Raw genomic sequence first — 14,076 nt, 5'->3', positions numbered from 1 at the left:
ACAGCATTGCCCAATCAATAAATATTCACATTTCAAATCTTCATTGAATGACGAAATTCATCAAATTTCAAAAAGAAGACTGCCGATGTTTACTTTGGGCGATGGCTAGTGGCACAGAGCATGTTTTTCCAGCCCTAATTTCAGGTTATATGTTTTCGTTTTTTCTAAATGACGAGACTGGGACTGGTGAATTCATTGAAATCTGTTTTATTGCAGTCACCCCTCAGGAAGGGCAATTGTTCCCTGAAATGCATTAGATTATATAATCAATGTCACAGAGGCGGGTTCTTATTTGGGCATGGGGGCGTTGCACCCTGTTTGTTTTGCTGCCCCCGGACCTGACGCTCCCCATATTAAATGTTTAAGCTGCAGTGCCAGCGCTGACAGCACTGCTTTTATTTTGGCCTGGCCCGGGCCTGGAGAGATTGCCTTGTTTACTATTTGCATTGCATGTGAGTGAGGGTGGGTGCGGGGGACGCGGGTGGGGGAGGAGTTTGTATACAGGTTCAGGAGGGCCTGGGGTGAAGTGTGCATGCCAGGTTCGACAGATGCCTTGCTCTGCCCAACCCAACATGCGCACTTGAACACTCGCTGCTGCGGCAATGTTAGGAGTCCTGGGATTAGTCACAGCCTCAAAGTCTCCTAAGGAGTGTTGTCAGCGCCTGACCGAGCCAATCATCATGCTGCTCTTTTGCTCTATAGTAACAGAAACAGCAAGGGAGCAGCCTCATGACTGGCTCAGGAGACAGACAGGTCGGGGCTGAAGGACGGAGCTGGTCACAGCTTCCATGCACGCCCTCAAAGTCAGGAGTGTACTTGGATGGTGAGAGCAGGACTTTAAGTGAGTCGGGTCTGAGCAGCAGCAGTTTTTTAAAGGGGTCCTAGAAACAGGTTCTCTATCTGGCTCTGTTTTGTGTCCTGGCACAGGCGGTCCGTTTTTTTTTCCGGACTGCAGTGACAGCAGGCACATCGATGTGCGTGTGCTCACACTGCTCACTTCTCACTAGTGGAGAAGTAATGTCATGCATGACCTCATGCCAGGTGAGCGTTGTAGGGGAAGGGAAATCCTTTAAAGAGAGGCAATTTTCTCTCTAGATTTTCCCTTCTCTTTTTAAAACTCAGGAGCAGCAACATTGTCCTGGTGTCATCAGGGCTTTAAGTGGAAGCTTCTTCAATATTATATGCAAACCATAGTTTCTGCTTATTTCTCATGCAACTAACAACCATTGACAAAGCCAATAGTCCTGACTTGTAGGTATGATGTTACTTGTTGTATCATATTGACCGAAACAGCATAATACAAGTCGGGCGGCACACTATGCTGAGCACAGATCTTTAGCTTGCAGTGTTTTTAAGCCACACGCATAATTATATTGACCACCCCCCTTCGAGAGACCCCCCCAGTTTTTTTCATCACACTTAAAGTCTTGGGTGAGAGTCACTTGTGGGTAGGTGCCGTGATAACGGGTGGTGAGTCTGCATGTTTTTTTTTACAGCCAGGTAATTAAAATTAAATAGCTCAAAGGCAGACCTATCAAATTGTCTGAAATGCCTCTGCAGGTGGTCTAATGCCGCGTGTCTGCCTCTGTCAAAGTACTTCACTGAACACGGTCTAAAAAAAAAAAAATCCTGTGTGTATGTATTAACTGAAGCCTTTTGTCTTTGAATTTTAATAAATTATTTAGGTAGGCCTGTTAGAAAGCAGTCCATCTTGTCATCATCTCTTACATGTCACCATCAAGAGCGGATGTTCTGATTAGTGTACAAAACAAAGGCGGCCAGAGTGTGCAGCGTGAAGGCATAGCTCTTGGCATGTGCTGATTTTCTGTGAGTAATGACCTCTGTCCCCCGCATGTCATAAATTCAATCAGAGCTTTGCAGATTGGTAGTCCAAGGAAAGAGACTTTGATTTAAAAAATACTTTGCCACTGAAAACAAGAGCATTTTCTTGAAATGAAAATAAAAAGGCGGGTCTTCCGTTGCCTGAATAATCTCCCAGGATTTCGAAGCCCAGTGAGCCACTTTTGTGTCATTTTTAACATGGGAAAAGGGACGTACGGGTGGCGCAAGGGGCTTGGAAATCTGCCCCAACGTGTTTGCATTCTTGCCCCATCTCGTGACGCAGTACAGTTTTGCTCACGGTTCCAATGTGTGACGGTGGGCACGGCAGATAGATAATAATAAATGCACCTGTGAATGAGGTGGTTAAATACACTTACATTGTGTGGAGCGATATTGCGGTCATACCGCAGCACAAAGCGTCCCTTCTTTACAAGCCCAATCACTGTAAAGTCTTAGAAAACAAACCCATGCTTGGCCTATGTCTAAGTGACTTCTTATGTTAAAGGAGTCGGACTGCAGGAGTGTCTCCATTGTGATGGAATTGCCTCGGAAGTCTTTTGAATTAAAACACAACAATGTGCCTCATGGGGGGTCAGCAATAAGGCGCAGATTAAGTCATAGTTCTGTTGCGCCGGCAAGCTCCTTAACCCCTTGGGCGCAGCCGCGATTCTGCACCTGTGCGGCACTTTTAATAAGTGGGCGGGTTCATGACGGCCCCCAGCCGTCATCAGTACACGCCCACCGCAGTGCATGACGGACGGGGGCCGTCCTCAGCATAGAAGGGGTTAATCAGGCCATTGCTGTTAATTGCCGCTTCCATCCAGTTCAACAGGGGTAGGCCAGCGCAGGCTGTCGTTGACCTACTACCACCAATACCTGTAGGATTAGTCTTGCCTCATCCCCTCCTAAATTCTTCCGCCATTACCATCAAGAGGTGGGGGGGGCACCATTCATACTCGGCAACATGCAGCCGGGCGGACACAGACTGATGCACGCGCTGCGCAGGGGCAGTGCCGGCCTTTGCTAAGATCACGCCCTGGGCGTGGGTGGAAAGACATGTGGAGCCCTTCCTGTTGGCTGTGAATTAAATGAGGCTGTAGGGGGCTCCTTTTGTGTTCACTGGTCAGTACCTGGATGAGCAGTGACTGGCCCCAGAAAACACAAACATCCCAGGATCCCTCAGCCCCCCCACCCACCCCCGCTCACCACCTATCCCCCCCAGCTCACCTGAATCACCAATCGCTTAGCTACCTCACACAGATGATGGTTTTATTGATGTGTGTCAGCAGGGGTCAGAGGCTGAAGGAAGGGGACCAAAGGGGTGTTAAAAACATTGCCCGCCATATAACACCACCTTAAACTGGCAAATCAGACCGAAACGCACAGGAAGGGACAAGGGTGTTAGCATAACCTTAATGCACACAGCTCCATGCGCCCCTCAGAAAATTGGCGTCCTCCTGGGCCTGAACACAGCTCGCCCTATGCTGTGGACTGGCATTGCTTAGGAGCTTAACTGAGCACAACATTCTCTGGCCTCTACTTCGAAACTCAGATAAACCCCTCCCCCACCCCTAAAAGTTTCAAACATGTGTGTCCTATTCGTACCACTGTGCAGCAGCATAATGTACTACCTGTTGGCAACATCAAGGGCAAATATTAAGTCTCGTCCCAGCACCCTAAATGCATGTCAGCACACGTGAATAGTAAGGTTGTGTTTAGCCGATTAAAAAACATGGTGTTTCTGTGGCCAGAAATTGTCAGTTGCAGACATCTGCTTGCCATGCTATCTTTTTTCTCTTGTACAGTGCATACTTTGAACTGTGCCACTCATGGTTCAACGATGATCTTAAGAAGTCCAAGAAACTCTGCCGCTCCCTTGAAAAGGCCTGGAAAAAAGACCCAACCACTAGCACCAAGGACGCCTTCAAAAACGCCACCCGCACTCACCACCAACTAATCCGTAAAGCCAAGAAAACAGCATTCAAGGATCGACTTGACAACAACGCCCACAACAGCAAGGAACTTTTCAACATCGTCAAGGAATTTTCCAATCCCTCGGCCAACTCCAACGACATCACCCCCTCTCAAGCCCTCTGCGACTCCCTAGCCTCATTCTTCCACAACAAGATTGCAGACATCCACAACAGCTTCGACAACCAACCCGGAAACCAACCCACCCTACCATTTGCTGAACATTCTCCCCCCGTGAACACCCTTAACGACTGGAACCCAATCTCCACTGAGGACACAATCCGCCTGATGAATTCCATCCACTCAGGATCCCCCACAGACCCATGTCCTCACCACATCTTCAACAAAGCAGACTCCGTCATAGCACCGCACCTCCGAGACGTCATCAACTGCTCCTTCAACTCCGCCACCTTCCCGGAAGACTGGAAACACGCTGAACTCACCGCCCTTCTGAAAAAACCCACAGCGGACCCCACCGAACTAAAAAATTACCGCCCCATCTCGCTCCTTCCATTCCCGGCCAAAGTCATCGAGAAAGCTGTCAACAACCAGCTCGCCGCCTTCCTCGAAACCAACAAATCCCTCGACTCCTCACAATCTGGCTTCCGAGCAAAACACAGCACTGAGACCGCCCTCATCGCAGCAACAGACGACATTCGAACTCTACTGGACAATGGAGACACAGTCGCCCTCATCCTCCTCGACCTCTCTGCAGCATTCGACACAGTCTGCCACAGCACCCTTTTACAACGCCTCAATAACATCGGAATCCAAGGAAAAGCACTTGAATGGATCACCTCGTTCCTCACCGGAAGAACCCAGAGAGTCCGCCTCCCACCATTCAAGTCCGAGGCCACTGAAGTCATCTGTGGCGTACCACAAGGATCCTCACTCAGCCCCACCCTCTTCAACGTATACATGAGCCCCCTCGCGGCCATCGCCCGCCAACACAACCTCAACATCATCTCTTACGCGGATGACACTCAACTAATCCTTTCTCTCACCAATGACCCCAGCACCGCCAAAACTAACCTACACGAAGGAATGAAAGAAGTTGCCGAATGGATGAAACAAAGCCGTCTGAAACTGAACTCAGACAAAACAGAAGTCCTCATCTTAGGTACATCCCCCTCTGCATGGGACGACTCCTGGTGGCCGGAAGCCCTCGGAAAAGCACCCATCCCGACAGACCACGCACGGAACCTAGGCGTCATCCTGGACTCTTCACTCTCAATGAACAGACAAGTCAGCGCCGTATCCTCTTCCTGCTTCAACATTCTTCGCATGCTCAGAAAAACATTTCGCTGGATCCCCACCGAAACAAGGAAAACAGTCACCCATGCTCTGGTCACGAGCCGACTGGACTACGGAAACACCCTCTACGCAGGCACTACCGCTAAACTCCAGAAGAAACTCCAACGAATCAAAAAACGCCTCAGCCAGGATCATATTAGACATCCCACGCAACGAACACATCTCTGGTCACCTTAAAGACCTCCACTGGCTACCCGTCAATAAGAGAATCACTTTCCGACTGCTAACCCACGCACACAAATCACTCTACGACATTGGACCAGAATGCCTCAACTCACGACTGTCCTTCTACACCCCCTCCCGCCAACTACGTTCTTCCAGCCAAGCCCTCGCCAATGTACCTCGCATCAACAAGACCACCATGGGAGGCAGATCCTTCTCATACCTGGCCGCTAAAACATGGAACTCACTCCCCGCTTACCTTCGCCTTACCCAGAACCACCTAGCATTCAGAAAGCAACTTAAAACGTGGATATTTGACAAGTAATCCTCCTCCCCTTTCTAAGCGCCTTGAGACCCTCTGGGTATGTAGTGCGCTATATAAATTCTCTGACTTGACTTGACTTGACTTGACATAACGGGCCACTATTAAGAACTCTGGCGCAAAGGCTGAAGACAGTGCGAATTTCTCACAGTGCTTGCCAGTGAGTCAAAAAGGTGTTCAGAATACTTGTTCATCCAATTCTTGGCCTCTCTGCTGAACTGATAAATGGTCACTTATTCCAGTTGCAATTGTGATTCTGTGCAACTGTGTGCGAAGGAGATTTTGATGATGTAGTGGAGCGGTACAAAAGGGGGGTGGTGGACGCAGCATCTGAATCAATCAAACACTCACACACAGTCAAAAGATCTGGGTTTAATCCATCACCGTTCTTTAGCCCACTCTGCCACCCCAGTTCAGACATGGCTATATGCAACTCGGTCTGACCCTGTGCCTCATGGGAACAGTCCAGCCCGAACTGCCAAGCCATGTCTTCCCTGGACTGGAAACAAGCTTCCGAAGTCCGGTTTTTGGCATTCCAGCCGTCTTCAGCCCAGCTTGCTTGAATCCAGTGGCAAAGTGAGCAAGGGACTCACGTCTGAGCGTACCCTGCCACACTTATGGCGGACAAAAGCGGTACAAAAGGGGGTGGTGATGGACGGAGCATCTGAATCAATCAAACACTCACACCCAGTCAAAAGATCTGGGTTTAATCCATCACCGTTCTTTAGCCCACTCTGCCACCCAAGTTCAGACATGGCTATATGCAAATCAGTCTGACCCTGTGCTTTATGGGAACAGTCCAGCCCGAACTGCCAAGCCATTTCTTCCCTGGACCGCGTCTGAGCATACCCTGCCACACTTATGGCGGCCAAAAGCGGTACAAATTAAAGTGAGCAAGGGACTCACGTCTGAGCATACCCTGCAACACTTGCTCAGTCCATCACCACCCCCTTTTGTACCGATGTAGTGGAGCAGCAGGGGGAGCCTAGGGAGTTCAAACAGGTTGGGGGTGATATTATCCTATTTCGTCATCGCCTAAATGAGATGTAAAGGCCCGTTTAGGGTGCCCTACTGCCTTTTAATGTTTTTTGCTTGCTGTCTCATTGGATCCAGTCAGACAAATCCCAATTAATTGTATTCCCTAGGTAGATTTAATCAGTAAAGGAATATCAATAAATAAAGAAATCTGTGAGGTACTCACTTCAATATTATCTCAAAGTCTGTTTGAAGTTCTCTGCTTATACTGATTAAGGAACTACATATGTCATTATCATATAAAACCTCTTTATTGATGGCATAACTACACTTTTACAACTGCCTTATTAACCTTGCTTTCTCAAATTTGCTTGAAAATGCACCATTTGTCAACTCTTTTTTCAAAATTTTCTCGGGGTAGATGAGACTCCACTTATGAAGGTTAGGCTAGCTTGCTACACCCGCTCGCCAGAGGTAACTCATCCAAAACTTTTATGCCTCGCCACTATCAAATGACACCAGCCGCCACTGCAACGCCATGCTGTGAGGAAGGAGGAATCCCCATGTGTTTTGTTTAAAAGCCTGGATAGGCACGTGTTGAACTCGGCTTAAAACATTGAACACAATTGGATAACAATGGATTATAAATTGAAATCTGGAAGAAATAAAGTGGATTAATTACAGTAGAAATTGTTGGAACTCATCTGTTTGTGAATTTTGTCTCTGTGCTGTGCATCCTGTGCTGGGATCTGACGAGGCTCCAGCATTACTCCATTATACTTTGCGTGCATAGATCGGAACGCGCTTAAGAGTTGCACGCTGTAACTACTCAAAGTCTTCGAGCTTTGTTAAAAATTCAAAAAGTTTGAAACACGGTGTGCAGTCCAAAATTTTTGATGCATTTTTCAAAAAGGCAACACCCTCCTCTGCTGCTCTGACCTTAGATGGTGAATGTTGTCCTCTTGTTGAGGTTGAATGGGGCCTTAATGCCCCTTCCAAAATCATCCCCCAGTTGGAGATAGATGTTCTCCTGGATGGCCTGTGAATAGTCCCACAATGGAGCACAGGCACAAAAGGGGTTTCTTCTCTTTCAAAGAGAATGTCTCCATGTCAATGAGGGAATGTTACCTGCCAAATTCATTGGTGCTGCAACAGCGCCCCCCATATTGCATATTGTGAAAACGACCAGTGGGAACCTTGTAATTGGAGAGCAGGGTCTTCATACAAGAGGTTTGAGTAGGCCTATGTTCTTTATTCCATATTAGGCCCTTAAGTTATAGCCACAGCCTGGTAGGCCCTGTTAGACTCCATCCTCCCGCCAGAGGGGTATCAACTCCTGGGCTTCACCCAGCACACAAACATCAACATTCCATGCACCATCACATTCTCACAGCATCCACACTCCACAGTCTACAGCATACCCACTCAGCCCATGCATACACAGGCACATCACATCATTGCATCATACCAATAGGTACCACTGGTATTGCAAACCGCACTGGGGCTTGCATTGAGTATTGTAGGGCCAGTTTTAAGATGAGCGAAATAATAAAATCAATTTGGAGTTGATTGCTTCCTAAATCACTATAACAAATAAGTGCCAGCACAAGAAAATAGTGAATTAAACGGCAGGATGTTAAATAATGAATGAAAGTCAGTAACCAGAAGCCGCGTGTGATTATTTATTTATTGCTAATCCTGCTGCAGGCTAAAGCAGAATCAAAGAAAAGCTTCTTCAAAAATTGCTGTCCAGCAGAGATCATTGCCAGACATGGGAGGGGGCTTTTTATTATGTGATACAGCTGACTCATGCTTTTGAGGAAAGCATTGGCCTTCTGTTATTTACAGCATGGGATGAGTACTCATAAGTCCAGGTCATCCTCTAAAGTCTGCCTAGTGAGTCTAGGCCCCCCTGACCCACTCAGTGGCGGCTTCTGTGAAATACAAGTGTTGGAGGGAGGGGTAGTGCAGGCAGCAGCTCGGGAGAGGAAAAGAAGAAATAAAATAGCCCTTACCTGGGATCCACCTCTTCGGTGCTCTTCTTTCCTCTGCTCCTCTCAACTTGCAGCCCCCCATGCACAGGCTCCCAGAGTCCCTACTCCAATGCAGACCCTGTTCTCATGCTGAAAGTAACGCATGCTTTTTAGTTGCAGCATTTACCTGGACTATTTTCACTATTCACCTCAACTTAGGTCACTTTAGGAGTTGATGTATGCTAGGGACTCCTAACCCATTTTAGCTAGGTTTTCTCCCAGTATCTTACCCCGTTTTTAGACATACTGACTAAGAGCCAGTTTAAAGTTATTTCGCCCACTAGTTAGGTATTTTTAACTCACCTTTCCCACTCCACAACACTACTGCACTACACCTGGGGGCATATTTCCAAGCAATAGCGATAATTATCGCTATTGCTTGGTTAGAGACAAATATTTACCGCTGAGCTGCGGCGCTTTTTACCGCAAATAAACCTTGGTATTACCAAGGTTTATCGCAAATGCGATAAAAATCGGCCGCAATGCATGAATATCGCTGAAAAGTCAGCGATATTCATGCATTACCGAGCTAATGCTCTTAGCCATGTTATCCACCTCCCATTGGATAACATGGCTAAGAACTGCTCAGGGCAGGTGTTAGCTTTTGGAGATATTCGCGCTTAGCGCGAATATCTCCAAAAGTTGGTAATAGGAGATAGCGATGTTAGCGACTGTTTTCAGTCGCTAACATCTTGGCACGCCCACTTTGCATGTCATTAGGGATAAATATCACTGACATGCAAAGTGGGGCCCAAGATGGTCGCTATCTCCTACTAGCTGTCGCTAGCTGGTGTTAACAACAGCTAGGTAATACGGAGATAATTTTATCTCCGCTTTCTTGGCTTTTAAAGCCAAAAAAGCAGAGATAAACCCCCTTGATAATATGCCCCATAGTTCTCACAAAAGTGCTCCTACGTAATTTCGCAAGTCGTAGCAGGCCTCAGTTCGCAGGGGACTGAGATGGCCCCTGTGAAGAAGCATATCACCAAGGGAAAACCCTGGTGAGAGAGGGAACTCAAGAAAGAAACATTGCTTTCTTTTCAGCTGAATTTATGACTCTGATTGAGCGAACATCTTTTACTTTTTTGCTAGGTTCTTTACCCGACATCTCTGGTTTGACGCTCAGTCAGGTCCTGGAAGCTTATGTCTGTTCTCCACCCAGCTGTGTAGCACAGCTCGGGTGGAGAGATCTAAGTGTGCTTGTCTGTTTGGCAATCCTAAGACGGCCAGCTAGACCAACAGGCGCACATGCAGCGATGCATACCACTCCTCCTCCCTGCTGCTGTCCATTAGGCTGGCCCGGCCCACCTTATTTAACCCCTTAATTGCTGCCGTCGGCCAATGGCAGACGGCAGCACTACCTGCCCAGTGCTGCCGTCGGCCATTGGCCGACGGCGGCCCACCCACGCACCAAAACGCCCGCACCGCGGCGGAATTACCGCCGCGGTTAACAGGTTAAGACTCGGCTCAGCGAGGAAAATAAAATTACAATACACTGTTTTATTATAATTTTATTGTCCATGTTTTCACTGCTGGGAGAGCAGTGGGGAAACAATCCTCTGTCTTAATGGAGCCTCCGCTGGTCCCACTGACTCAGTCTGGCCGTTATCTTTCACCAAACATCAGCCAGAAAGGTGTCATCTGGTTCCCTGGACCTGCCAAGATTTTGCAAGTGATGCTCCAATCTGGTTACCTTCTCCGGGACGTCCACTTCTCCCTATTCAGTGCATCCTGTAATTCTCCCACGTCAGTCTAGCAAATTGATTGGAGAAAAGTAGAAGGAGCAAAGACACTCTTTCTGCCTGGACATGTAATGAGAGCCTTACTTTCGCCAGAGAGCAAAGCGTCATGTAAGCCACTCCCATCTTGTGGAGCAAAAAAGATTATCAAGCTTCTTTGAACCAGACACATTTCCATCCTCTGCTCCTCAGAACAACACTGAAAGTATGTCTCACTGGTCTTCACAGGAAATAGAAAAGTCAATTTACTCTGGAGCAGTGTGAGTTAAGACTTTAATTAGAATAAAGGTATAGGAAAGACGTTCCTCACAGGGATTTTCCTTGTATTGTACCATGATATCCTAGACGTTCATGCTACAGCAGCAGGGTACAGGCAGACACGCCCAACACTAAAGGGCATACGTGCACACCGTCTCTACATGTTATCTCCACTTCTTCAGTCTTTGCTCAGACCCTGTTATTTTCTCGAGGTTTGCCTGATCATACAAGTTCCAGATATGAAAGATGACTGAAACCATAGAACATTGGCTGGTGGAAGCACATTTGTTGGCCCACCCACGACTTCAGACAATATAATCATTCTTCAGAGACTTCCAGTGTACGCTATGTTTCAGCTCACTAGTCCTCTGAGCATCAAAGGACAGGGGTTGGCTGCACAGCTCAAGCCACCGCCTTGCTCGGGTGCCGCGTACAGGGCCATTGCGATTTGTGAGCTTCTCTTCCTTCTTGATGGAAGCAAGGACTCAAACGCTTGCCGTTCCTCATTTGTATTACGCAAGTTGTGTGACATTTCAAAACGTAATTTGATAAAGAATTTCTGGCTGCTGATTTAGGTTGACCACATTTCTCCATGTATCCAGATTCCATTCTCCTGTCTTCTGCATCAAAACTCCTATCATCTGTTTCCAAGGATTATGGGGCATATTATCAAGGGGGTTTATCTCCGCTTTTTTGGCTTTAAAAGCCAAGAAAGCGGAGATAAAATTATCTCCCTATTACCTAGCTGTCACTAACACCAGTTAGCGACAGCTAGTAGGAGATAGTGGCCACCTTGGGCCCCGCTTTGCATGTCAGTGATATTTATCACTAATGACATGCAAAGTGGGCGTGCCAAGATGTTAGCGACTGGAAACAGTCGCTAACATCACTATCTCCTATTACCAACTTTTGGAGATATTCGCGCTAAGCGCGAATATCTCCAAAAGCTAACACCTGCCCCATAGCAGTTCTTAGCCATGTTATCCAATGGTAGGTGGATAACATGGCTAAGAGCATTTGCTCGGTAATGCATGAAAATCACTGACTTTACAGCGATATTCATGCATTTCGGCCAATTTTTATCGCTCAGGAGATAAACCTTGATAATAGCAAGGCTCCTAAGCGATAAAAATCGCCACAGCTCAGCGGTAAAAATATCGCCTCTAAACCAACATAGCGATAATTACCGCTAGTTGTTGGTAATATGCCCCTATGTCCACAGCCTCCTGAAGCTACTTTGGCCTACGTGTCTGCTGTTCATCCACTGATTTCAAGTCACCAAATAAGTAAATGGCCTCAAATACCAATTTCCCTAAAGCCTTTAGGTCAATTTATTTTCGAAGTAGCACCGTACGTTTTGCATTAAATAATAATAATAGAGGGGCGTGGCCAAGATGGCAGGGTGAGCGGACGCTTCTTCCCGCAGCTCCTCCGGCCCGACTAGGCCCGAGCCCTTTTTCGTTAGCTTCTCTCCTCCCGCTGAAGCTCAGCGGCTGAGAGACGGGCGGCGGAGACCTTGGGGCACACATTGATGCTACTTTGGCCCCAATCGCTCCGGCGGAAGCACGCTAAAAGACCGATTGCCGGACGGAGGAGTGCCTTGGAGGCAGAGCAGAGCGGGGCGCTGTCCGGATGCCTCGGCTGGGGCCTGGTGCTGATGTCTAGCGATCTGGAGTGAAGCTCGCCCCGGTGCTCGACGGGGATCGCCAGAGGGACAACGGCTGTGTGACTTCGCTGCGCGAGGACCCTGCCGTGTGATCGTGGTGGTGCTTTGACTTGCGGAGGTGGCCTCTCATGTGGTGCGGGCCCCGGCCCCGTGGCCAGTTGGCGACAATGCTTAGGATCGGAGCCAGGTCTATTGTTTCTCCTCTCTAGCTGGACGGCCCTGGATAGAACTTTCCTCTGTATACCTGGCTCTTAGAGTGGCCCTGGTGGCATCGCCGGGCCTGGACGATCTACCCGGCCCCGCCCAACCGCCATCTTGTCTTCACGGCGACGGTGACGCAGCCCTCCTTCAGTGTCGCTTGAGGTCGTCTCCTACACCTCTGCTTTTGCACAGCTCTCCCTTCCTGCGGGACGCACCAGCCGGGGTTCCCCTAGCGGGGGTCCCTGTTGGAATCTTGGCTGGGCACCGAACGGCTCTCTGTGACTAGACTGGCCCGCCATTTTGTCATCTGTGGCGCAGGTCCCCTATCTGGCCGGGAGTTCCTTCTTGAGGGACTCTACCGAACGTTGGAAACTCATCGAGGGCCGAGCCTACTGCAGGTGGCCGAAGCCAGTGTTCCTGCTTCAGTTGAGTGCGACAGCGTACGGGACACGAATGTCCGGAAAAGGAGGATCGAGGAAGGGGGATCGCACCCTGCCGGACATGCTTAGCAGGGCCCAGCAACAGCGAGACAGGGCGCAACCGTCTCCGGGCTCTTCCCGGGCCGCTGCGGACCCGACCGGGGGTGAGCCCCCCGTCACGAGGTCCTTCATGGAGGAACTGTTCAGCTCGCTTAAAGCAGACTTCCAGACGCTGAAGCAGGAGGTGGCCAGTGAAGCACGCGAGGTCCGCAGGGAGGTGGAGGGCCTTGGTGAGCGGATGGAGACGGTGGAGGCGGCGGCCCAACGTCGGGACGACGAGATTGTCCATTTGCAGCAGGACGTTCTCCGTCTCAGGGAGCAACATGTTGAACTCCAAGCCCATAACGAGGACCTAGAGAACAGGTCGAGGAGGAATAATATACGGGTACGGGGTGTACAGTCTGCAGATGAGGGGACAGACCTGGTGGGCTACTTGCAAGACTTGTTCCGGGAGATTCTGGGAGAGGCCGCGGACTTCCCGATCCGCATCGGCAGGGCCCACAGAGTCGGCCGACAGCGACAGTCGGCGGCACCTCCGCCGGACATCTTGGCCTACCTCCCTGACTTCCCGGTAAAGGAGCGCATCATGTCCGAGGCCCGCAGGAAACAACCATTGACGTTCCGAGAGCGACCTGTGGCGCTGTATCAGGACCTGTCTGCCATCACGTTGCAGAAGCGCAGGTCCTTCAAGATTGCAACCGATTTCCTGCGCGAGCACGAGACGTTTGATCCCTTGCGTTTGATATTCCGTTGGAACGGGGTACTGCACCAGCTGCGCTCCTTGCAGGACGTTTGCGGCGTCTTGGGGCTCACGGCTACTGAAGAGGATGGAGCAACACCGACCTGGAGGCGCTCGGATAGAGGAGGACGACGGTGGTCAGCGAGAAGGAGATCGGCGGCGAGCGCTGGGCGGCCTGACTCGCCCACCATCAGAGCGGACATGGTCAGCGTCCTGAGAGAAGCGGCCAGGGACTCAGCCGCCTCGAACGGTGTGGCCTTGACGGCCTAGACTCACTCCGGGGGGAGATGGACATAGCTTCTTCGGTGCCAGGTTTGGGGGCCGGAGGGAGGGCCGGGGGGGAGCGGGGGAAGCGAGTGGCCGGACGTCCACTTT

At 49.5% G+C, this 14,076-nt stretch overlaps 1 protein-coding gene across 1 annotated transcript in view; it reads left to right on the top strand.

The window, feature by feature from the left end:
- The window catches only part of LOC147659653 (tetraspanin-4-like), a 425,072-nt gene that overhangs the window by 183,859 nt on the left and 227,137 nt on the right, over window positions 1-14,076 (top strand). The gene's annotated exons all lie outside the window — the stretch shown is intronic.

Source organism: Lissotriton vulgaris, unplaced genomic scaffold (assembly GCF_964263255.1).
Source record: "Lissotriton vulgaris unplaced genomic scaffold, aLisVul1.2 SCAFFOLD_453, whole genome shotgun sequence".
Classification (NCBI taxonomy): Eukaryota; Metazoa; Chordata; class Amphibia; order Caudata; family Salamandridae; genus Lissotriton; species Lissotriton vulgaris.
Note: the sequence above shows the minus strand (reverse complement) of the source record. Positions and strands in the feature narration are given on the sequence as shown.